Source organism: Pelodiscus sinensis, chromosome 18, assembly GCF_052426305.1.
Source record: "Pelodiscus sinensis isolate ZL-2025 chromosome 18, ASM5242630v1, whole genome shotgun sequence".
NCBI classification, from domain to species: Eukaryota; Metazoa; Chordata; order Testudines; family Trionychidae; genus Pelodiscus; species Pelodiscus sinensis.
Window position 1 is genome coordinate 4763747 of NC_143069.1, and position 25828 is coordinate 4789574.

The window sequence follows — 25828 nt, forward strand, 5'->3', positions numbered from 1 at the left end:
GAGACAAGGTCTTGGCAGCCAAGACCACCGGACTGTTGCAATGGTTGGCCCACAGGGAGCAGAAGGCTGCACCTCGTGAGTACTAGTTCTCGTAAGTGGGTCCTTCCGCTAGGCCCTGTCTGCTTCCCCTTCCTGAGCCTACCTGCTTTATTTGCTATATCATCGGTATCTCCCCAGGCTCTTTGCTTTTTTTTTTTTTAATTGATTTTCATCCTTTTTTGAATAAATAATGATAAATTCCAAGGAAACTTTTAACAAACTAAAAATTGAAAGTATCCCAGTAGTTGGCTATAATTATACATGCTTTCTCAATGATTAGGTCACATGCAGCATAAATCCAATTACTCGTAGCTAAACGCTCGGCTTGTCACACAGTCAGACCCATAGGGCGCTTTGGGGCAGCCACCCCAGATCCCATACTTTGGAGGGCTCCATGGCGGCTGCTTCAACTGTCCTATCCACGGGGACCAGGGCAGCCTGGGAGAGACTTGGGGGCAGAGGCCTGGCTCAGCAGCAGCAAGGGTTGGGCTCCTGCACTCACGGTGGCAGTGGGGATCAGAGTAACCAGGCAGTCTGCTCTCTCTGCTATGCCCCACCGCCCTCCCTGCCCACTGACCTCGGCTTCCCTGCGGTGGCAGGAAACAGAACCCCCAATCCAGGGCACTCTGCTTCCTGCCATCGTGGAGAAGCCGGATTCAGCGGGCTGGGAGGGGGCAGCCTTGGGGGAAAGGGTGGAGAGGGGATGGAGAGGAGTAGAGCAGAGGTAGGCTGGGGGCTAGGGTTTGCCCTGGGCCCCGCCCCTGGGGGCATGGAGGTGGGGTTACCCCAGACCTCATGCCCCCCTAGGGATAGCTCTGAACAGCTGATTGAGTTGTTACGTGTGTGGCTCAGAAGAAAGGTGTCCGTTGGACCAACTAATCCAGGGGTGCCCAAACTTTTTTCAAAGAGGGCCAGATTTGATGAAGTGAACATGCGTGAGGGCCGACCATTTTGCCTGACATTCTTTGAACCATTAAAATTAAATGCAAATTAACTATTTTATGCAAAGTTTATTGCAAATGGCATACTTTTCATTTCATCACATGGATGACAAATCTAAACAGGTGTTAAATCACTCTGCCTTTCATATCTGAAGGCCAGATGAAAAAAAAAATCCAGGAAGCTGAAATATATGTCAGGAACATTGTAAAGTACATTACATATTATTGGTAATAAAGGTTGTCTGTCAACTTTTAAGTTCAAAAAATATGAACAGGAACAAAACACCAAGTATACATGTTGGGTGTGTCTAGACTACATGCCTCCTTCGACGGAGGCATGTAGATTAGCCAGATCGGAAGAGGGAAATGAAGCCGCGATTAAAATAATCGCGGCTTCATTTAAATTTAAATGGCTGCCCCGATCTGCCGATCAGCTGTTTGTCGGCAGATCGGGGCAGTCTGGACGCGATGCGCCGACAAAGAAGCCTTTCTTCATCGGCACAGGTAAGCCTCGTGAAACCAGGTTTACCTGTGCCGATGAAGAAAGGCTTCTTTGTCGGCGCATCGCGTCCAGACTGCCCCGATCTGCCGACAAACAGCTGATCGGCAGATCGGGGCAGCCATTTAAATTTAAATGAAGCCGCGATTATTTTAATCGCGGCTTCATTTCCCTCTTCCGATCTGGCTAATCTACATGCCTCCGTCGAAGGAGGCATGTAGTCTAGACACACCCGTTGTGTCCAAATATATTTATAACTGATTTAGACCAACTGACATTAACTGAGATTTTACAATGTATTCATCTCAATACATTTGGATTCGTTGGGGGCCTTAAAAGATAGATATTGCAAAATTACCTGTGGGGCCGTATTAAACCGGAACACGGGCCGCAATTGGCCCGCAGGCTGGACTTTGGACATGCCTGAACTAATCCTTCAACTGTCTGGTCTCCCTTATACAGCCAATGAAATTGTTGCATGCAAATTAGCTGTAGAAGAAGGGTGGTGATTGGTTGAGTTACCGCTGCTATGATGATGATCTAGATAGGAGTTGGCATGGCATATGCTTTGCTGTTGCCCGAGTGTAATTCACAAAATGAGAATGGCTGAGAATGGCACCAGGCCGCCTATGCCAGGGACAATCGAACCTTGTGATAGTCTCAACAAAAAAAGCTCGCACTCATGCTTGTAGCTGTTTCCATCACTTCACCAACTCAGCAGACGCTTTAGGCTTGATGACACAGACTGAGTGACAAACCTGGCATTTGACTGCACAGACTGTGTTTTCTGTTGTTAGTTCTATGTTTGCCATACTCTTTCCATCCCTTTCCCCCATTTCAGCTGAATGAACTCAACAAGGTAAAGGCTTCTCTGTTGCTTCTTATTACAGCTTTGCTGTTGTCCTCATTAGGGCACAAGCAGCTTCAATCTCTGCTCACTCATGCATGGTTTTATTAATGTTGTTTCAACGAGTGTGATTAAAGCTTCTATGCTTACAAAATTCCCTTACTAAGGCTATGTCTACACTGGCGGCTTCTTGCGCAAGAACATCTTGTGCAAGGGTTCTTGTGCAAGAAGTCTTGTGCAAGAAAACGTCCACCCTGACATGTGCACGCTGTGCTTTTGCGCAGGAGCATCCATGGCCGTGTGGACGCTCTCTTGCGCAAGAAAGCTCTAATGGCCATTTTAGCCAAAGGGCTTTCTTGCCCAAGAAATCCCTGCCACGCATCCACACTGCCCTCTTGCTCAAGAGCTCCTGCGCAAGAGGGCTTACGCCTGTTAAAAAAGAGCATAGCTCTTGCACAAGAAGCCCTCTCGTACCACACCGTATTGTAAATTTCCTTGCGCAAGAGCGGGTGGGCAGTGTGGACACTCTGCAGAGTCTTGCGCAAGAAGCCGCAAGTGTAGACATAGCCTAAGTGACCCGGAATGGTGTGATTGATCTGGGGTAGAGTGGTATATTTTTCACACACAGTCCCTTTCCCTTCATGCACAAATTCCCTATCCTTCCCACACACACCTGGAAATGCATGAATGGACGGTCTTGCTGCCTTCTTTCCAAGTTCAAACTGGAAATTCAGAGCTACTACCCCACCCACCATTTTATAGACTGTGGAACCCATGCTTATGCCCGTTATATTGACCATCAGTACTAGAAAGTTCAGAAGACTCCTAAAACGTCCAGTATTTTCTGATTATTTTCCCTGCCAGAAGGCGAAAATACCGGACACCTGGCAACACTACACACACACAGTGCCCAGGCCCAGTTCCCGGGCTCACCTCCTTCCCCCAGTACCTCTCCCCCTCCCCCGCCCTGCTTACCTGGTTCCACAGGGGAGCTGTCTTCTGGCTCAGAACAGGAAAACAAGATGGCCACTGGAAAGAAGCCTCAAAGGCACTTCTTAAAGGGGCCATGCTGGTTTTTTTATGTTTTAATTGTTTTTGCTTAATAACTCTCAGAGTCCTTTTTTTTTTCCCTCGACAACTTTGGTCTCCCCCTTTATTTTTCTGAACAGAATTTTTTTCCGTGTTTTTTTTTGGGGGGGGGGGGAGGGGAGTGTTCGGTATTTTTGGTTAAACCACCTGGCATCCCTAATTGCTGGGGAGAGAGGCCTGCTGCACTCTCCAAGTCTTTTCCATTCTGCCCCACCCCTCACCTCAAAGCCATCTCTGCTTGGCATTGCCTGTTGCCTCAAAACTCTCTCAATTTAGCTCTTTAAAGAAAACTCAGCTATGTCTGAGAGTCTTGGCTAAGTCTTTACCACCAGGAGGCAATTGCAGCCTCTCATTAGCTTTCCCCAAGTTCCCAGATGTCACTATGCCTGACTGCAGCCTGCTCTTTAAGGCTTCAGGACTTACAAATACCAGTGATATGACGTGTTATGTAATTGTTGCCAATGTGTAAAAAGACCAAAACATGGAGGTGTGCGTGAGAGGTGGACTCAGTGCTTCACACGCTCACTGAGACGGTTTTCCCTTCTGCCTACAGGCTGAAGCAGCCCTCCTCAAACCAATGCAAGGAAACCTCTTTCCTCTCCCTACCGTATTAGTACACATTGCGGTTTTTACCCTTTTTTATAGTAAAAGGGTTCTCTGGGGAATGAGAGGAGAAAACACCCCACGCAATATTTGCCTATGATATGAAATTATTTTTCCATTTTAGGCACCAGACAATTGAACCCAGTTTCCATCAGGAATGGCAATGCAAGCTGTGAGGAGCTACAAAGGCCTTACATTGGTTTGGGGGCTGACTAGCAATCTGTAAAGCTTTCATAGAACCCTAGAGCTGGAAGAGACCTCAGGGGGTCTTCAAATCCAGCCTCCTGCCCAAGGCAGGAACAATCCCAACTATGACATTTGCCAACTCCCTCAGTACCCTCGGATGCATTAAATCCGGACCCATGACTGCTTTCAGCTGTAGCCCAGTTCAAAACCAGCCCCTTTTGAAATAGATAATTTGGGAAAAAAAACCCCAAAGCTTATATCATGGATTTTAATGTCTTTTGACGGCATCCCCCTAATCTAAAGCCTCCATCCATCAATGGAAGAACAGCCACACTGGGTCAGGCCATGTAGCCCAGCATTCTACCTTCCAGCGGCCAATGCCAGGGGTCCCAGATGGAGCAAACAGAATAGAGAATCATCAAGTGGTCTGTCCCCTGTTGCCCACTTCCAGCTTCTGGCAAACAGAGGCGAGAGACACAACCCGTTTTTAAAAACAAACCTTTCCGTGTTGTGACATAGAGGAGAAAAGCAGGTGGGTTATTAGCCCCAATGAAAAGCAACCAATAAGGAATTTTTTCTGGCTTTAAGTTGGAGTCAGGACTCTGTGGACTAATTCTTAGTTATCTCATCCCTGCATTTAGAAGTGGGGGAAAAGGTGCTTTTATGCTCCTCATGATCTGGGCAACGGAGCGCCCTGGCCAGCCTCAGAGCTGCTCAGACTTACACTGGACCTCCTGTGGTCATCAGAGGATAGCCGCAACACACAGTGCTCCACCCAAGCCCCTGTTCCACCCCTCTGGGCCCTGGGAGTAGAGAATAGCCCTCCCAGTGTGGTCTCATGGAGGTCTTGGGGAGCAGAGAATGGCAACACTCCACCCAGGCCTATAGGCTACGTCTACACTGGCACCCTTTTCCGGAAATGCTTAAAACGGAAAACTTTTCCATTATAAGCATTTTCGGAAAAAGCGCATCTACACTGGCAGGATGCTTTTCCGGAAAAGCACTTTTTGCGGAAAAGCGTCTGTGCCAATGTAGACACGCTTTTCCAGAAAAAAGCCCCGATCGTCATTTTCGCGATCGGGGCTTTTTTGCGGAAAAGACTACTGTGCTGTCTACATTGGCCCTTTTCCAGAACAGTTTTTCCGGAAAAGGACTTTTGCCCGAACGGGAGCAGCATAGTTTTTCTGGAAAAACACTGACAATTTTACAGTAGATCGTCATTGCTTTTCCGGAAAAGCAAGCGGCCAGTGTAGACAGCTGGCAAGTTATTCCGGAAAAGCGGCTGCTTTTCCGGAATAAGTGGCCCAGTGTAGACACAGCCATAATGTATGGGCAGCAGAGAATAGCCATAGTACACTGTGCTGTGGCCCCACACTCCATGCCATCTATAGCTGGGGTTGGGAGTAGGTCAAGACAGATCCCTTTTGCCAGTTTATACCAGCCAGTGGGACTGTTCTGCCCTGTTCAGTCTAGAACAGGGTAAAAGGGCCTTAGTGTAAAGTCAAGAATCCATTTGTGGCTTAGTCACGGATTCACTGTGTGATTTGGGCAACTCAGTTCCTCCACGTCTCCATAGCAAAACAAGAACACTATCAGATTGGCGAGGCTGCGAGGCTCGACTCGTTCATGTCTGCAAAGCTCTCAGGAATCCTCAAATGGGAAACGCCAGAGAAAGGGGAAGTGCTTTGTTTTATTAAATAATTCATGACATCCCTGGAGTCCCGGGTCCTGGTCACGGGATCACAGCTCCGTCGGGGTCAGCCTGTGGAACACACTGCCACTGCTGTCTAATTTCATCACTAGGGGTCTCCCTAAATCTGATCAGCCATTTCAACACATTTTGCCTGTTCAAATAATTCAGCCTCTTCCAGATTTTACTTTTGTCTCCAGTTGGTCTTATTCAGTGCAGCAAAATAAAGGAGAAGTGAAGCTGTCCAGTAAGCGAGAGTCCCTAGAATGGGAAAGCAGCAACTGAAAAGGGAAAATGCCAGCTGAGCTGTTGTTGTTCAGTGTGCACAGTGTGGGAGTCGAAGAAGGAACTGCACCAGGAATAGCCCCGTGAGGAAGAAAAGCCCAGATAGTCCTGGAGTTGGACCAACTGCAAGAGAGGCTCCTCTCAGACCATGGCACCCCTTCCGCCCTGTACTGCCCTCTGGCAGTGCCCACTCCTGGGTTCCAAGAGGCCTGGGGTGTGCCACATTGTGCTCCAACAGTGATTTAAAGGACCCCGGGCTCCTGGCACTATTGCTGCTGCATTAGTGGTAGTAGCAGCCAGGAGCCATTTAGAAACACCAGGCCCTGGAATAGTTGCTCCCTATGTCCCCCTCCCCGTCGGCAGGCCTCAGTGGGGGTGAGCAGTGTCTGGGTGTCACTGTATCTGCCCCGCATTCCTCTGCTGGAAGAAATCCGGGCACCCCATCTGTGTGTGTTGCCTCTGTGAGTTTGTGGCATTCAGCACAGCAGTGCACAGCGTCCCCCTAACCATGGCACCCTTGGTGGTTGCACAAGTGGCCCACTGCTAACGCAGGCCCGGCTCCAACCCACTGGCCCCACACCTCACCCAGAGCTGGGAATAGAACCCAGTGTGCTCTGGTCGCTGGACCACAGCTTTGGTGTGGGATCTGACTCATCTACCCATCACAATGTCAAGCACACCAATGCCACAGAAATCTCCATGCGGCCCATGCAGTCACTGCCTAGAGCAGTGCAGACCACACACTGCAGGCAGGCACCTGCAAAGGAGAGAGAAAATTGTGTTGATTTGTCCCTTTGTTGCCCCTAATCCTTCCCCTGGGCTCTTAGGGCACGTCGACACTGCATCCAAAATAGCTGTGTCATAACAGCAAGCCCGTTATTTCGGACCCGCTATTCCAACGTCCCTGCAAACCTCATTCTACGAGGAGTGAGGGACGTTTCGGAATAGCGCTTTGTTTCAAAATTTGGCGCTGTGTAGACAGAGACAAATAATGAAATAAGCTATGAAATAGCATTGAAATAAGATACACAATTTGTGTAGCTCAAATTGCGTTTCTTATTTCAGGTTACAGTGCAGTGTAGATACACCCTTAGGGAAGTAGGTGCAACTTACTTTCCGGTGCCCAGGTTTCTCTATTACACTATCCCCCAGTCCTGTCCATGGTCTCAGCCGGCTGTATATTCCCCATATTTTAAATTTCTTGCAGGAAAATTCAGCATTTCCCCAACACGGGATTTTCAAAAGGGGGGTTTTCCCACGATATTTTTGCAGGGGATAAAATACCAATTTTTCAGCCTAAAAAAGAACCAATCAGAACATGTCTTTGAGTCCTTTGAATCACTATGGCCTCCTATTTCTACGATATTACAGTGTGTTGTCATGAGACTACATGGTGAGTACATGAGCTCCCATAAGTCCTGAGTAGGCTGTCTGCAGCTTCAGTACTATTCTGCCAGGAGGTGAAAACCTGCTCTGTTAACTTCAGGGTTTCAAGGCTTGCTTCAAGACTGAGCTTATGGAGGGGGTGATATGATGAGATGGCTTACAATGGCATGGGGCCCATCCCCGACTGCTATGAGCAAATATCTCCAATGGTCAGAGATGGAACAACAGATCTGGAGGTCTCCGCATTAGTACAGAGAATTCTTTCCCAGATGTCTGGCTGGTGGGTCTCACCCCCATGCTCCAGATCTAACTGATATTATGAGTCAAGAAGGAATTTTCCACCATGTCAGACTGTCACAGATCCAGGGGGATTTTGTGTGTGTGTGTGTGTGTGTGTGTGTGTGTGTGTGTGTGTGTGTGTGTGTGTGTGTGTGTGTGTGTGTGTGTGTGTGTGTGTGTGTCCTTCCTCTGCGAGATGAGACATAGGTCATTTCCTGGATTGAACTAGAGAAAATGAAGCATTCTTTGTATCCAGATCCAAGGATTTCAGTAACTCAGCCAGAGGTTGGGTGTCTAGCATTGGAGTGGGCGGGTGAGATTCTGTGGCCTGCGATGTGCAGGAAGTCAGACCAGATGAGCACTTCTGGCCTTAAAATCTCTGAGTCTGTGAACCAGGCCTGGGGAAACATAAGGAGACCCAGGGAGAAACCTCTACTCCTATTCCTTCCCATCCAAAGGGAAGGTTAAGAGCTTGTGGGTCAGACCACGTGATGGACTCTTGATTCTCCCGGGAAAAGCAGACAGAACCTGGCTATGTCTAGACATCAGTTCTTTTCCAGGATACCGGAGGTATTCAGGAAAAGCTATGCCGTGTCCATGGAACGGAAAAGTGGATGCATTCTTTCGCCATCCCTGTAAACCTTGTTGCGTGAGGAAGAAAGAGAAGGTTTTTCTGAAATGTGGCGCCATGTAGACGCACCGAATTTCGGAAAAGTCTGTTCCGGAAAACAAGTGGAAAAAAATACGCAAATTGCAGTTCGCAAATTGCGTATCTTTTCCCGACTTTTCTGTGTAGTGTAGACACAGCCCCAAAGAAAGTTGGAAGCTGGAGCCATCAACGTTATGAGCAGTTTCTCAGGAGGTACCTGGCCATGGATTCTAGAGAGTCCCCTGTTTGAGAGGGCAGGTGGCATGTTGTACTTTCAGGTGGAAATCCTGATTTCAGGACTTCCAGTGACTCTACGACAGCAAACGCCCATTGGGGAGTAAGTGCTGAGGAACCTAGATTGACCAATTTCTTTCTTGCCCAAATTCTGTCTGGTTTTCAGTAGATCCCATTAAAAAGGAAGTTGGAGCAAAGAATAAATTAGCTGGGCTACCTAGAAGGAACGCAAACATATTAACCAGCTGCTCCTGCAGGGAGAATAAAAAAGCTCTTAGATAAACAGTTTGCTGTGCACCAGAGCCAAGCCAAATAACCCCCAAGACAGAACAATAAGCCATAAAACCATGGAGACATTTCTCAACTAGGATGCAGGCAGACTGTGGGCAGTGTCACTGCGGTGTGGGCGGTCCCCGGACCCTACGCCGCCCTTCACAGTCAGACCTGACTCTCAGCCAACAGGTAGAGCAGGAGGTTTATTAGTGGACAGGGACACAAGGTGGAACAGACTTGTCAGCACAGAAACTGGAAGCAGTCAGTAAAATCCATCTTGGGGAGAGGAAGGCTCTAAGCCAAGGACCCTGACCCCCCACCCTGTACCCCAAGACAATGAGACTAACTCACACTCAACAGCCATGCAGCCAGGCCTCTTCTCCCACCTTTTATCCTGTTTCCAGGACAAAAGGTGTCTCTTTGTCACCCTCCTCCCAAACTCAGATTACAAAGGGCATATGTGGGGGAGGCTGTCACACCGAAATTCCCTTCATCCTCTAGGTCAATGGTTCCCAAACTTTTCGGCATCATGCCCCCTTTCTGATTTTTGAAAAACCCTCAACCCCCCCCCCCCCCGCAACAGCAAAACTTGAGCAAAAAAAAAAAGGAACTGTCCGGGGCAGCAAAACTTGATGGGAGGGGGGAGTGCTGGGTTGCCTCATGCCCCCTCGGAATTTCTTTACACACACCCCCAGTTTGGGAACCCATGCTTTAGGTATTGGTGCAGTGCCCAGGGAAACTGAGTCACGCACATGGGATTACTACAGGACAGTAGAAATCACATGTAACATAAAGTGAATACACTCCTCACTTCATCACAGCAGGGCCCAAGTGCCTCCCTTCAAAACTTCTGATGAGAACTTCCCTGGAAAATGGAAAGCCTGATTCTCAGTAGTACTAAGAGTGCGTCTACACTGCAAGCACAAGGTGCTCATCCTTAACAATTTGTCTGTTTCCATTTTTCGACAATTCCTTTTGATTTTCGGGTCATTAAAGAGCTGCCAAATTTGTCTCTTGCTATGCTTCCCATCTTTTCCTCTGCATTGGGGTGCTTTGCTGTTGCACTGTTCATATTTGTCTCTTTTTGAACTCCTTTATCTCTTAGATACCCTTCCCATTGGACCGTACCTAGCAATGCTCAGAATTTATTAAAATCTGCTTTGTTGAGAATCTGGAATCTTCTGCTCTCACTTCTTCCTTTCCCATAGGTCCACAATTTTATGGTCTCTTTCACCCAAGTGACTTTCCACCATCAGAGGAATAGCTGTGTTCGTCTGCAATTTTAAAAGAATTAGCAGAGCAGTCCAGTGGCACATTAGAGACTAACAAATGTATGAGGTCATGAACATTCGTGGGTAAAACCCAACTCGTCTGATGACATACAGGACTCCTCGCATCTACACCGCAGGGCTTAATGCGAAATATGCTATGCAAATTGAGCTACACCAATTGCATATCTTATTTCAAAATAGGGAGCGTCTACACAGCACTTACTTCAAAACAGCGCACTCTTCCTCCGACTTCCCTTATCCCCCGTACAATGAGGGGTACAGGAGTCGGAGTAAGAAGTCCTCCAGCTGGACAGTATTTTGACACGATTTCAAAATAACTGCCTGCTGTGTAGAGGCGGACTAAGTTATTTCAGATTAGCGCTAGTTATTTCAAAATAGTGAAGCAGTGTAGATGTACTTCTTGTTTTCCATCATTGGAGTCTCAATCAATTCCTTCCTAGTAGTCAAAATCAAATCTAAAATAGACACCTCCTCCCTCTTCTGAAACAAAAAGTTGTCCCCAACACAGCTTGTGTACTGCTGTATAGTTTTTCCAGCAGAGATATTGATAGTTAAAGTCCCCTGTTACTATCAGGTCCCATGGTTTAGATCTGTTATTTTTTCTAAAAATATCTCATTCATTTCCTCGTGATTGATTAATGAATTATTAACAGTAGTATGTACTGTGTCAGCTACAAGAAACACATCCTCTTGCATGAGGCTTTTTACCCAATTAACTTCAGTTCCACCCACCATCCCGTCTTACTTGATGACTTATCTGGTGAACAGGATTGTAGAGAAAGTCTGTAGGCACCCAGCTCTCATAATGTATTCCTCTTCGGGGAAAGCCTGTTCCAGAGAATACTGATAAGAGCTTATCTTTTAGATAGCCTATCAGTGTTTTTCACAACAGCTATTCTCTGCTAATGTCTTCTTACCAAAATCGTACAAAAATAACAACAGTTTTGAGCAATGGTTCCCCAATTTTTTTTCCCAATCTTGTTCCAGGGCCAGAAATTTCACAAATATTTGAGGGCGGGGGGCTGGACTCGATGACCTCTCGAGGTCCCTTCCAGTCCTATTATTCTATGATTCTATGATTTGCTCAATGGCTGATTTGACACTGAAATCCCAAACATTTCAGTATAAAAACTGATCTTTGGCCAAACTAAATTTGGAACACTACGAGGTTGTTGGTTTTTTTACTTTTTGCTCCATAATGAGATTTGTTTGCTTTTGAAATTAGTCCTGTTGGTGAGTCAGAAAAGCTGAGACATTTCACAAGGTCTTTAAAAATAAAAATTGGCCTGTTTTGAAGAATTCACAATTACCGTATATTCCGGCGTACAAGACGACTTTTTATGTTAAAAAACATCCCCCAAAAATCGGGGGTCATCTTGTACGCCGGGTATACATCCCAGGCGCACCTGGGATGCCCCGCTGCCGGCTTCCCCCGAGGCTTTGCAAAGCTGCTGCGGCTTTGCTCCCGGTGCCTCTGGTCTGCTGGGGACCATCTCCAGCAGACCAGGGACACCGGGAGCAAAGGAGGCGGAGGAGCACTGGGGTATAAGATGAAACCCTATCTTTTAATTAAAAAATTAGGGGGACGTCTTATACGCCCAGTTGCCCTATACGCTGGAAAATACGGTAATTGCAAAAAGCTTCAAGTCTTGAAGGTTACAAGGGTTATTGCAAACATTTTGCACAGTCCTAATCTAGCATGTCTTGACTCTTTCATGACATCTTGTTATCATTAGCTAATAGTGAGACTAATTTTTACAGGGTTGTCTGAATGACAGGGTAGCCCAGAAGGTTCCTTCCAGTTTTGTGTTTCTGTGGCTGTTTCTCAGTTTCTATCTGATGCAGTCCAGTCTAATGCTAATAGGGGCCATAAAATACAGAGGCAAACATCTCATTCATCCATCATAACAATCCCTCACTCTTATTAATTCATGGATCTCAAAGTACATTATGAAGGAGTTGTGACAGGCTAGATCGCAGAAGTCCCCTTGGAGTTGTCCACCGGTGCACTGACCATACCACCAATGCCAGCCTGCCTGCCCTCTGGGGGTCCTCCTGTCCTACTAGGCTAGAAACTCTGGTCTTCCCTAGCCAAGACACAGACTTAGGGTTACCATCCCCTTGCAGAGCAACACAGATACTGAACCGTTCACCTGTGAGAGGGCTCAGCTATTAGGGCTCAGAACCTGGGAAACCAACCCGTAAAAGGACCAAATCCCAAAATATATCTGTCTTACCCCATGTACAAATTTTACACAGAGATCCGCCCCCTTTATCAATGAAAGGGAGATATGCACAGTGGTTGCTCCTTTCCCCCACTCCAGGGGAACAATTATTTACGCTGGGCTTGATAATAAACAAAAATTGTTTTAAGTATGAAAAGGAAGATTTAAGTCAAGTGGTTGCAAGTAAAAAAAAAAGTCAGCTCAAAGTAAGTTACTAAATTACAATAAACAAAAAACACTCACCTTTGAGTGGAAAAGTACAAGATCCAAAATAGGTTTCAGCATCAGGTGGCCTGGCCACATGACTTTCTCTGGCCAACCACAGTTTGGGCTTTCAGGAAAGATAGAACTGTTCACAGGCCGTTGGCTTGATCGCTGAGCAATTAAGTTCCTAAAGTATCCTCAGTGGCCCTCCTTAGCACATTTAGCATTAAAACCAGATCCATGCTTCGTATTTCTAACTTCACAGACCAGAATGATACATGAGCAGAAATAGACACATTCAGCTGACTGTAACTTTAAAACTGGCATGTTACAGGATGCATTTTGCCTGAAGTGTCTTAGCATTATGCATATTCATAAAGCACAGGAGGAGGGTGGCATGATAGGATGGTCAGTCTCATTATCTCCATTTTAGAGGTGGGGAAACAAAGCCACAGTATGGCAAAGTGGCTTGCCCATTGACACACTGTAGGCCAATGGCAGAACTGGGAATAGAAGTCAGGTCTCTGGAGTCGCACACCTGTGCACTAGCCATTAGGCCAGCCAGCCTCCCTCAATAGGGCCCACTGTATAAAAAGCGATTCTCAGCACTTCCCTTTCGGGCCATCAGTAACCAGTGACGTTTGGTCTTCAGCTCAAACAGTTTATCCCTCTTTTGTATCCAGCCTCATTATCACCAGCTTATCCACAGGACTCTCACCTACCCCATATGACTTTCTTTCGTCTGTTTCTCCAGGGCCTTCCCCAGCATGGTTGGATTGTGCTGTCTGCTGGACCACCTCCCCTGGTAAGCAGCATTCAGAGAGACAGACAGACAGAAATAGAAAGCACTGGGTGGAGACAGGGCAAGATGATCTGTAAAAAGTAAACATGAGTCAAGAGCAGAGATACTGCTATTCCTGTTTATATGTTTTTTTCTGTCCCTTGGATTCTGGCTGCAAATAAACACTGAATCCCTTGCGGGACTTGTCTACATCATGGAGAGCTAGACAGATGTGATTGCATCCCTAAAGCTCTGCCAGTATTAATTCCTCCCTCGTCCACCCCCCGCATTTTGTGGAAATCCTAAATCCCCAATACGAGTTGTAATTGGCAGCTCAAAAGCCATACCCTCGCTGACATGCTACAAGCAGAGCGTAATGTGGCTGCGCATGCAGCCGGAGGTGTTCATCGCCTGACTGCGGACCCATCCGTGATGCCAGGCCTGGAGCCAACCCTTGCACTGTCCCAGCTGCACTCTGGTTTTAGCACGCTCGTTCGCTGCGAGCTAGCACAGGCATGTCTCACGCGGGTCTGAGAGCGCGTGTCCGCCAGGAGGGTTACACCGGCACAGCCCTCGCAATACCATCCTACCTGGAGAGCTCTACTGGTACAGCTCCTGGAGTGGACGAGTCCGACTCTCCCTGTGCTTCTCTTTGACTCAGGAAGCAGATGGAGGCAAAACACTTATGGGGCTGTCCCCAGACTACGCATATGCCTGTGTCAAGGGCCGGACAGGCAATGCATCTGGTTAGCAGGGATACTGCCTTGTAGCTGGGTCTGGGAATTAGCTCTCATCCCACCTGGCACCCCTTTCCATCAGTTGTTCACATGGTGGCCTCTCTCTCTCGGGGGCTCTCTCTTCATGACCCAGAGCTCCAGTTGGATCACTACATAGTCCCCCCTTCCAAGGTAATCCAGTCCCACTGGACAAAGTCCAGATCAGACCCACTGACCTCTGGGCAGTGGCTGCTTGTCTCTTGAGCACCTGGAAGAGGCACTGAATCAGTTCATCTTGCGCAGCCAGGACTTGAACTTGTCATTTGTTGACTCAGCACCGTACCGACAAGGCTCCTCTTACTTCGCATTCACACTGGGGTAAAGTTCAGCCCTGAATATAAATATCCTAGCTTCAGGTTGCACCTTCCTCCGGTGAATGTCACCTCCTTTCGGAAGGTCTGCCGTGCGTGGCATTAGAGAGCCCACGCTGTGGAGCTGTATCTCCCCTGGGCTACGGAGCCAGATCTCGCCCCATCCCGGCTATCTGCCCTCTGACACCGCGGTGCTTTTCAGCGTGCAGCAGGAGCACTGGAAGTGGCTACCCCGAGCGCTTTGTAGGAAGCACCCTATCAAATTGGGATCTGGAGTCACTTGGGGTATGTCTACACTCCATTGCTCTGTCGACGGAGCCGTGTAGATTTGTTTATTGGGCAAAGGGAAATGAAGAGGTGATTTAAATAATCGCCGCTTCATTTACATTTAAATGGCTGCCGCGCTGAGCTGACAAACAGCTGATCAGCTGTTTGTCGGCTCAGCGTGCTAGTCTGGACGCTCCACGGTCAACATCACAGCACTTTGTTGACCGCCCCAGGAAACCTCATCCCCTGAGGAATAACAGGCCGGTCAACAAAGTGCTTTGATGTCGACAGCAGAGTGTCCAGACTAGCGCGCTGAGCCGACAAACAGCTGATCAGCTGTTTGTCGACTCAGCGCGGCAGCCATTTAAATTTAAATAAAGCGGTGATTATTTAAATCACCGCTTCATTTCCCTTTGCCTACAACCCTCATCTACATGGCTCCGTTGATGGAGCCATGTAGTCTCGACACCGCCTCGGGTTTCCTTCAAGTGCTTAATTTTGGTAAAAGAAAAGGCAGTTGGGGTGGGTAGATTACAACACCAGTCGGCCCAAGTAGCTGAGTTCTTAGCTCTGCTCTGCCTGGAACGCTGAGGGGAGAACTCCGGGAGCCATAAATGACCATTTCCTGCTGACTGTGGGTCTCAGGAACCTGGCTTAGTCCATGTGCATCTCTCCGAGGTAATGGAGTCTTTGGTTTCAAGGATGAAACCATGGTGAAAGCACCTATTCTGCTGAAAGGGATTGCTGGCTGCCACCAGATGGACCTGAGACCAGTAGACCAGTGAGGGCAACCAACGTTAATGAGGGCCGCAAGATTGTCAGAACCAAGACAGCCTCCCGGGACAGGGTAGCTGCTCACTGCGCTTGGGGACCTAGAATAAGCGGGGAGGAGGTAGTGCCAATGGAACCGTAACATTTTGATTAGCTTCAGAGGGAGTGCACGGCTGTCACTGTCCGGGCTGTGTGCAAGAGGCTACGTCTGCACTGCAGGGTTTTTGCCTGTCTCCTTCTGATCCTTTTTGCAGAAGAGGTTTTTGCAATCAAAAGCCCTGTGCACGTAGGTTCATTTATTGGAAAAATAACCCTTTTGCGCAAGATCCCTTATTCCTCCAAAAATGAGGTTCCCAGGCGCGTGTGCAAAAGGTGTTTTTTCGGACAAATGGCCCCGTTTACACAGCGCGTTTTAATCGCAAAAACGTCTTCCGCGAAAAGGATGGGAAGAAGATACAGGCAGTCCCCGGGTTACGTACAAGATAGGGACTGTAGGTTTGTTCTTAAGTTGAATCTGTATATAAGTCGGAACTGGCATCCAGATTCAGCCGCTGCTGAAACTGACCGCCAGTTCTGACTTACATGCAGATTCAACTTAAGATCCCCAAGCTTCCCCAAGTCAGCTGCTGCTGAAACTGATGAGCGCTGATTCCAGGAAGCCTGGGGCAGAGCAACTCTGCCTAGGGCTTCCTGTAGTCAGCGCTGGTCAGTTTCAGCAGCGGCTGACTTGGGGACTCCTGGGGCAGAGCAGCTGGGGTGCTGCCGGGTTGGTCCAGTAGTGCCCAGAGCGGGTGCTGCAGGACCAATCCGCAGTGCCCCAGCTGCTCTGCTCCAGGGTCCAAAACAAAAGCCTGGTCTGCTGGGGGGGAGCACACTATCCGCGCCCCCCACCCCCCAGCAGACCAGGGACACGGGGAGCAGAGCAGCAGCGGCAGCGGGGTGCCGCACCTCTGAGGCTTTGCTCTGGCAAAGTCTCAGAGGCGCGGGATCCCCCCCCCCCCCCCCGCGGCTGCGGCTTCAGTCCCGGTGCCTGTGGTCTGCTGGGGACCGTCCCCAGCAGACCACAGGCACCGGGACTCAAGCGGCAGCAGCGGGCGGGTTCCCGCGCTTCTGAGGCTTTGCCAGAGCAAAGCCTCAGAAGCGCGGGGAACCGCCGCTGCTGCCGCTTGAGACCCGGTGCCTGTGGTCTGCTGGGGACGGTCTCCAGCAGACCAGGGGCACCGGAGCAGCTTACGAACGGGGCTTTCTCGCCCCGGAGCTCGCAGGTAGCAATCCACTACCTCGACCTCCGGGGCGAGAAAGCCCCGTTCGTAAGTGCGGATCCGACGTAAGTCGGGGACTGCCTGTATGCAAATGAGAGTGCGAGATATTTGCATTTCCATTTCCTCTGTGTGCATTTCCTCACGTCACATGGGTGTCACTTTAGTAACACTGGTAGGCAAAAGCTACATGGACAGAAACAGCGGAATCCGGCAACCCTGCGCGTGGGCAACAGTGAACAAAGTGTCTCGTGGGCCGCACACAGAACTCCAGTGGCCCACCACTGCTGTAGGCTAGCACAGGCCCCAGCCGTCAGTGAAGCCAGTGGCTGTGCCACACACCCTACTTCAGGCTCCACCGACGGAGCAATCAAGCTTCTTTATGTAGCAAAAAGAGCTTCAGAGAATGGGACTGACCGCCCAAGGACGTGTCATAATTACTGTGGCCTGTGGGATTTGGCTGGCTGCAAACCACAGTGGCGAGGGGATTGGCTTTAGGCTGTGGGATGGTGACAGCCTGGGGAAGGGGCTGTAAGCGTCACCTCCAGAGGAAGCATACTTGGGCAGGAGAGGCAGGTGTGGGGATTTCGGACAAGGAAACTGCCTGCCGCTGTTTGTTTCCACTGCATTCAGGGAACCAAGCGTGTGGGCTGTCCATGAAATGGCAGCCACTACTATCCCTGACTCTGCTCGCTGATTTCACATCCTAATGGAAACAGCCTGATAAGTCCCTGGATACTGGCATGCCTGTCGGAGGCAACACACCTGCCTAAGCACCAGCACGATCCCTTCTGTAGGAAGCCGCTAAGTGGAATCTGCGTAGGGAAGGAGTCACTTGAATTTCCTTAAAGTGCTTAATTTTGGTTAAAAGGAAGGTTCGGTTCTGGGCCGATATCGGTCCCACCCCACGTCCGTGTGAAGATGACTGACCCCAAGTGGAGTGTGTGGCGGTCGCCAGGAGCCGATTTGGGGCCCAACAGTTGAGTGACCGGCAAACTGAGGCTTGTCCGCGGCGCTGAGCCCCGAGAGCAGGCTCCCTTAGGGGTTTCCCGGGCACGGGCCTGAGCAGGAGGCACCAGGGGGATTCTCCATGCGGGTGAAACAGCCAGACAGCGCTCCCCTGGCTGGCCACTTGCTCCACCCCGGCCCTTACTGAAATGACACTTCCTTCCCCCCTGCTTTTGCTTCTCCCAGATCCCGAAAACCAGACCCTGAAATAGACCTGACATTCCTCTTCTTTACGCCACCTCCTCCTTTCCTAGGAGGGTAATTTTAGCCTCTCCTTCCCCAGTGCCCATTGGCCCAGCAGCAGATGGTGAGAGATGCCCCCAGGGCTGGAATTTCTTCTCCCCAGCCTGCCTGGGCAGCCTGGCTGTTTCCATTTTGGCCTCTTGGCTCGCTTCCTCCCAAGTGCCCTGTTTCAAACTCCTCCCTCCCCTGTGTCTGCTGAAGGAAATGCATGGGGGGCAGGGGGTAGGGGGGGAGACGAACACATAAGGAAACTAGACCACATGGTGAAAAGACTGGGACTCCAGAGCTTGGGCTGTTCCTCTCCTCTCCTGCCACGTGGTCGCTCCAGAAGAATAGAGTTGAACCGGAACCTGCTCTCGTCCCACCTCCTACTCATCTATCCGGTAGGGTGGCCAACTCTAATCACCATTGCCCCATGGCCCTGCCAATTCTCTGAGGCCCCGCCTCCGGCTCATTCCATGCCCCTCCCTCTGTCACTCCCTCTCCCCTACCCTCACTTGCTCTCACCGGGCTGGGGGTGTTGGGTGTGGGTGGGGGTTAGCGCTCTGATTTGGGGTTGCAGTCTCTGGGGCGGAGTTGGGGATGAGGGCTCTGGGGTGCAGGATGGAGCAGGGGTTTGGGGCATGTGTGTGTGGGGGGGCTCTGAGAGGGATTTTGGTTGTGGGAGGGGACTCCAGCCTGGGGCTTACCACAGCTCTCCGGAAGCAGCCAAGAGGTCACAACGTGGTCCTCCCGTCCGCAGGCACCGTCCCCACAGCTCCTATTGGTCACAGTTCCTGGCCAATGGGAGCTGAAAGGTGACACTCATGGAGAGGGCACCATGTGGAGCTTCCTTGGCTGCCCCTGCACCTGGGACTTGCAGGGGGTTGCACGGAGCCAGCAGCCCCCGGGTCCCGTTGTGCCACCAACTGGACTTTTAACGGCCCAGTTAGCAATGCCGACCGGAGCTGCCAGGGCATTGGCACCACGTTTCTAATCTGCTGGGGGCCCCACCCCGTCTTGCTTCTTCCCACCCCACCCAGTTCCACCCTCCTCCACGCTCGCTCCTCCTCCTGCCCCCAGTGCCTCCGGATGCTGTGACACATCTGGTCCGTGTCGGGTAGAGGCAGGGCCGGCCTTACCATGAGGCAAACTGAGGCAGCCGCCTCAGGTGCCAGCCTGTGGGGGGAGGTCCACTAGGACCCAGAGCATAGAAAATTGTGTCTGCTGCTGGTGCAGATGGATTCTCTCTGCTCTAGATGCACAGCGCCGGTGCAGCGCCACGAGAGGAGTAGAACAGGAAGGAGGCAGAGTTGAGACCTTGCAAAGTTCCGGCCCAAGCGAGGGGGCAAGGGGGCGTCATTTGAGCTCCCCACCTCTGGTGCCAAAATGTTGGGGCCGGCCCTGGTGGTAGGTGCTGATTGGTAGTGCCCACCGGCTGGCAGGGGGCGCTGGCGGGAGAGGAAGTTTTTGGGAGGAGGGCTGCCCATCGGTGCTCAGCAATCAGCACCCACCATTTTTTTCGATCGGTGCTCGAGGGGGTTGGCCCCTCTGTGCCAGGGTCCCTTTTTGACCAGGCGCTCCAGTTGCAAACCGAACGTACGGCCACCCTCCACTCTGGAGAGCAGCGCACTGCATGGTCCGCTGCCTGCTCCCGCCATAGCCTCTGTCATGCTCATGGCAAGCCACGCTGACCTTCCACCTCTGGCTGAGTTACGGTCAGTCTCCCTCCAAACAGTCCCTGGTGGGCCCCAAAGAGGCTGCCTCTAGTGTGCCAATCCCACAGGGCAGAGCACCCACAGCCGGCAGTGTGTGTTTCAATTGGTGGTGCACATCTTGCACATGCCTCTGTGCGCATAAAAGTTATTCCGCACATGGATGGAAAAATTAGAAGGAACATTGGCCCTAGCTCTTCTCCAGGTGCAACGTGTGCCTAATTGGCCTCTCTTGCTTATATTAATGCCTCTGAGGCTCATGCGGGATGAATGCCTCATCACAAAACCCTTTGGGTGATATTTGGATGGGCAGAACCGCAGCACTTCGGGCACACAAACCATCTACTTGGCACTGGTGCGTCCGCGGCTGAATCTGCTCTTAAACTGCAGGCAACTCAGGCAGGGAGCTGGGGAGCGATTCTGGGGCTACATCTAGACCGCAGGTTTCTTTTGGAAGAAGCTTTTCTGGAAGAGATCGTCCGGAAAAGCCCCCTTGGAAAGAGAGCGTCCCCACAACAAAAGTACAACCAACAGCGATCTGCTTTTTCGAACGGTAGCGTCCACACCGCTTGGGTGCTATCTCGCATGCCAGTTGGGATTACTGTGGACGGAGCCGGCACCAGGGCGCCTGTGCTTTTTCCTGGAGGCCTCTTCTTTCGAAAAACCCCACTCTTTTCCGTGTGCTGGGGCAGAGGTTCAGAGCTGGCTCCAGCTGGACACTGCTTATCTCAGGTGGCGCCTAAGTGGGGGTGCCGTGGGGCTAAGGCAGGCTCACCCCTGCCCTGGCCCTGCACCGCTCCCAACAGGAGCCAGCAAACACCCTCCACCCTGTGGTGTTTTAGATGCTGCTTGTAATGATTAGAACTGGGAGCACTGGCCGTTGGGAATCTGGAAGCCCAGGAAGCAGGAAGGAGGGGGGAGGAGATGTCGAGCCCTGTGTGCTCCCCGCCCTGCTCTGTGGAGATAGGATACCGTGGGAGGGGGCCCCCTGACATCAGCGCCCCTCCTCTCTCTCCCCTGCCCTGCGCAGAAAGCAGGAGGCTCCCCAGGGGAGGGGCAGCTCTAAAGCAAAGGGCAGGAGAGGACCAGCAGCGGGGAGGGGGGGCAGCTGAAATGCCGGCACTTGGTAGCCTCCTGGCCAAACCAGTCAGGATCCCCGTCAGAGGCTCCAAGACCTCCCGGTGGATCCCGATCGACTGGTTGGTGACCGCTGCTGTAGAAGGTGACGGGACATTGCACTGCAACGCAATGGGGTGTTGGAAGAGGACCAGCGGGGGTTACACACAGGGGAGCACAGGCACCGGAGAGTCACCCGGGGAGCATTGGAAAGGCAGAGGGAAGGGCCCTTCTGCGGGGCCGAGGCGTCTGCAGAGTGGAGGAGAGAGCTACCTGGGCAGGGCGGAACAGGCGCGGGGGGGGGGGGGAGCTGAAAGAGCAGCAGCGGAGGGAACCCCGGGCGATCCCGAGCGGGAGGTGCAGCGCTCGCCCATGTTCCCGCAGCTCAGGAGAGGACTGTGCTGGCACAGGGCAGTGGAAATACCTCCGGGCACATTTGGTACCTCTTAGCACATTTGGTGCTAAGACCAAAGAATCCTGAATGGGCTGGCTGAGAAGTGAGGGTGCAGCGCCAAACAGCTGCAATACATTTGTGACCCCCAGGGACACATCAAAGCCTTCCGCCCATCTCTTTTCTCGGCCGCTTTTGTCTCCCACCACCTGTTCCACCGCTCTTGTGCTGCCCTTTCCCGGCCGTCTGTATTTATAGCTCATGCTGCCTCTCTCGCTGGATCCTCTGGCTTTGTAGCTCTTCCCACGTTTGTGTCTCCCCCCCACACACACCCTTCTTCCTCTGTACAGAGGGGAGCCCATGGAAAAGGGGTCACAGGAGCCAGGGGGAGGAGAAAGGGGGAGGGGGAGAAGCGTTTAGTGACCGTTTCACAGCAGCTGTGTCTAGACTGGCAAGTTTTTCCACAAAAGCCGCCGCTTTTGCGGGAAAACTTGCCAGCTGTCTACACTGGCCGCTTGAATTTCCGCAAGAGCACTGACTTTGTAATGTACAAAATCAGTGCTTCTTGCGGAAATACGATGCTGCTCCCATTTGGGCAAAAGTCCCTTTTGCGCAAAACTTTTGCAAAAGTCCCTTTTGCGCAAAAGGGCCAGTGTAGACAGCTCAGATTTGTTTTGCGCAAAAAAGCCCCGATGGCGAAAATGGCGATCGGGGCTTTTTTGCGCAAAAGTGCGTCTAGATTGGCCACGGACGCTTTTCAACAAAAAGTGCTTTTGCGGAAAAGCATCCGTGCCAATAAGAACATAAGAACATAAGAACGGCCGTAATGGGTCAGACCAAAGGTCCATCTAGCCCAGTATCCTGTCTGCCGACAGTGGCCAGCACCAGGTGCCCCAGAGAGGGTGGAATGAAGACAATGATCAAGCGATTTGTCTCCTGCCATCCCTCTCCAGCCTCTGACAAACAGAGGCCAAGGACACCATTTTATCCCCTGGCTAATAGCCTTTTATGGACCTAACCTCCGTGAAATTATCTAGCTTCTCTTTAAACTCTATTATAGTCCTAGCCTTCACAGCCTCCTCTGGCAAGGAGTTCCACAGGTTGACTACACGCTGTGTGAAGAACTTTCTTTTATTAGTTTTAAACCTGCTCCCCATTAATTTCATTTGGTGTCCTCTAGTTCTTCTATTATGGGAACTAATAAATAACTTTTCTTTATCGGCCCTCTCCACACCACTCATGATTGTATAGACCTCTATCATATCTCTTAAAAAGTTTAAAAAACACTGAACTAGCTCTTATATGAATCCTGTTCAAGTCTTGGCCTTCAAGGATGGACTCTTGGTGGACAGACCTGACCTGATGGCTGTCTAGGAGAAAGGTCTCATCCCATCAGTGCATCAAGGGAGCAGGACCTGTAGCTTGGACCAGCTGGGCCCACAGAACTCCCGCATCTCAGAGGGGCCTATCAGCACAGTGCTTTCGAGAGAGTTGGGACCAGGTCTGTCCTGGAGGAGAGACTTCAATCAGGAGAAGCCCTTTTAATTAGTGCCATCTCCTCACTCCCTCCCCCCATGTCAGTCGGCCCAAAATGCTACTGTGGATTCTCTGGGGCTTGGTCCAGTCTGGTTTTCAGATGTCCCAGGAGATGGGGCTCCCCCAGCCTCTTAGACATCTCATTGGCTTAGCCCGTCCTGCTGGCCAGAAGCCACCCCTTTAAACTCTCCAGTGATTCCTTGCATCCTGCTACAAGACTCACCGCCCAGGCTGCCCCATCTGCTATTGGCTTGCCTCAGTGGCTTGCCTCAGTTTCCCTCCACTGGGGGAGTTCCTTCAGCCTGCACCACCCAAGTTGGGGCTGGTGATGAGGGGAATCACATTCCAAACAATTCCTTCATCTCTCTTGGTGGGGGAGGTCTAGGTTGGATATCAGGAAAAACGATTTCCCTAGGCGGGTGAGGAAGCACTGGGATAGGTTCCCTAGGGAGGGGGTGGAGTCTCCATCCCTAGAGGTGTTTAAGTCTCGGCTTGACAAAGCCCTGGCTAGGTTGATTGAGTTGGGTTGGTCCTGCATTGGGCAGGGGGCTGGACTTGATGATTCCTGAGGTCTGTTTTAGCCCCGGGATTCTAGGATTCTCTTCGACCTGCATTCTGGGCTCTGATCTCAGACCCTTCTGGGCTACAGTTCATCTTTCCCTGCACCATTCCTAGGGCTTTCTCCCTGGAGCAGAGGTGGAAGGAAGCTGAGGTGCCCCGGTGGGTTGCTCCGGCAAGAAACTGGCTGGCTGGGCTCTGAGCTGTGGGGGGGACGACTCCCAGCCCGGCTCCCTGGGCTTCCTGCAGGCTGCGGCGCTGGGAGCTGGCAGCCTGGTAGGTCAGAGGGGCTGGCTGTAGGGGGGACATCTGGGATTGCCCCGGCCTGGGGCCCCCGCCGCCATTTCGGGGTTGGGAGGGGGCTGTAGCCGCACTTACCGCGTTGCTGAGCGGGGATTTTTTTCTTTTTGCTGACTAGGGAGCGAGGCCTTGGGCCGGGGGCTGGACTTGATGCCTCCTGAAGTCTCTTCCAGCCCCGGGATTCTACGATTCCCCGTCTGCTCTGCTGCCGGCTGCCAGGGGAAGGCAGAGGAGGAAGAACCCAGGGTGGGAACTTCCCCTGGCTCCCCGGTCAGCAAACAGAAAAAAAACACTCAGCAACCGGGGGCAATGTGGCTGCAGCCCCCCCCCTTTGAAATATCCCCCTTGCTCCCCTGCACTCACCCGGCCCCTGCCCTGAGCCCCCTCCTCATGCACCCCACCCTTGACTGCTGCACCCCGATCCCAGCCCTGACTCCCACACCCGGCCCCCTGCCCTGAGCCCCCTCCTCATGCACCCCACCCTTGACTGCTGCACCCCGGCCCCAGTCCTGACTCCCACACCCGGCCCCTCCCTGAGCCCTCCTCATGCACCCCACCCTTGACTGCTGCACCCCGATCCCAGCCCTGACTCCCACACCCGGCCCCCTGCCCTGAGCCCTCCTCATGCACCCCACCCTTGACTGCTGCACCCCGATCCCAGCCCTGACTCCCATACCCGGCCCCCTGCCCTGAGCCTCTCCTCATGCACCCCACCCTTGACTGGTGCACCCCGGCCCCAGTCCTGACTCCCACACCCGGCTCCCTGCCCTGAGCCCCTCCTCATGCACCCCACCCTTGACTGCTGCACCCCGGCCCCAGCCCTGACTCCCACACCCGGCCCCTGCCCTGAGCCCCTCCTCATGCACCCCACCCTTGACTGCTGCACCCCGATCCCAGCCCTGACTCCCACACCCGGCCCCCTGCCCTGAGCCCCTCCTCATGCACCCCACCCTTGACTGCTGCACCCCGATCCCAGCCCTGACTCCCACACCCGGCCCCCTGCCCTGAGCCTCTCCTCATGCACCCCACCCTTGACTGGTGCACCCCGGCCCCAGTCCTGACTCCCACACCCGGCCCCTCCCTGAGCCCTCCTCATGCACCCCGCCCTTGACTGCTTCACCCCGATCCTAGCCCTGACTCCCACACCCGGCCCCCTGCCCTGAGCCCCTCCTCATGCACCCCACCCTTGACTGCTGCACCCCGATCCCAGCCCTGACTCCCACACCCGGTCCCCTGCCCTGAGCCTCTCCTCATGCACCCCACCCTTGACTGCTGCACCCCGATCCCAGCCCTGACTCCCACACCCGGCCCCCTTCCCTGAGCCTCTCCTCATGCACCCCACCCTTGACTGCTGCACCCCGGCCCCAGCCCTGACTCCCACACCCGGCCCCCTTCCCTGAGCCTCTCCTCATGCACCCCACCCTTGACTGCTGCACCCCGGCCCCAGCCCTGACTCCCACACCCGGCCCCCTGCCCTGAGCCCCTCCTCATGCACCCCACCCTTGACTGCTGCACCCCGATCCCAGCCCTGACTCCCACACCCGACCCCCTGCCCTGAGCCTCTCCTCATGCACCCCACCCTTGACTGCTGCACCCCGATCCCAGCCCTGACTCCCACACCCGGCCCCCTGCCCTGAGCCCCTCCTCATGCACCCCACCCTTGACTGCTGCACCCCGATCCCAGCCCTGACTCCCACACCCGGCCCCTGCCCTGAGCCCCTCCTCATGCACCCCACCCTTGACTGCTGCACCCCGATCCCAGCCCTGACTCCCACACCCGGCCCCTGCCCTGAGCCCCTCCTCATGCACCCCACCCTTGACTGCTGCACCCCGGCCCCAGCCCTGACTCCCACACCCGGCCCCCTGCCCTGAGCCCCCCACACTCTACCCCACCCTTGACTGCTGCACCCCGATCCCAGTCCTGACTCCCACACCCGGCCCCCTGCCCTGAGCCCCCCACACTCTACCCCACACTTTCTTACAGGAACTGTTGTATGGCCAGTCCCCCCGTAGCCCCTTGGAGGCCTGTTTTCCCCATCAGCTCCCCACAGGACTCGGGCAGCCAGTCCCAGAGATCCTCCTATTGCCTCTCTTTC

General features: G+C 52.4%; 1 long non-coding RNA gene across 5 annotated transcripts; it reads right to left on the reverse strand.

Moving 5' to 3' along the window:
• Positions 1-5300: 5300 nt before the first annotated feature.
• On the reverse strand, positions 5301-23943 carry LOC142823735 (uncharacterized). Of its 5 annotated transcripts, none has more exons than XR_012898885.2 (5): positions 14093-14964; positions 12761-13594; positions 11038-11120; positions 10129-10274; positions 5301-8242 (listed from the first exon to the last, which is right to left on the reverse strand). It is a non-coding gene; the product is annotated as an uncharacterized LOC142823735 (long non-coding RNA). The 5 variants fall into 5 exon arrangements; XR_016347099.1 differs by lacking the exon at positions 5301-8242 and adding an exon at positions 23811-23921 and having other exon boundaries at positions 8252-10274; positions 14093-14609; XR_016347100.1 differs by lacking the exons at positions 5301-8242; positions 14093-14964 and adding an exon at positions 23811-23943 and having other exon boundaries at positions 8252-10274.
• Between the last annotated feature and the right edge of the window lie 1885 nt (positions 23944-25828).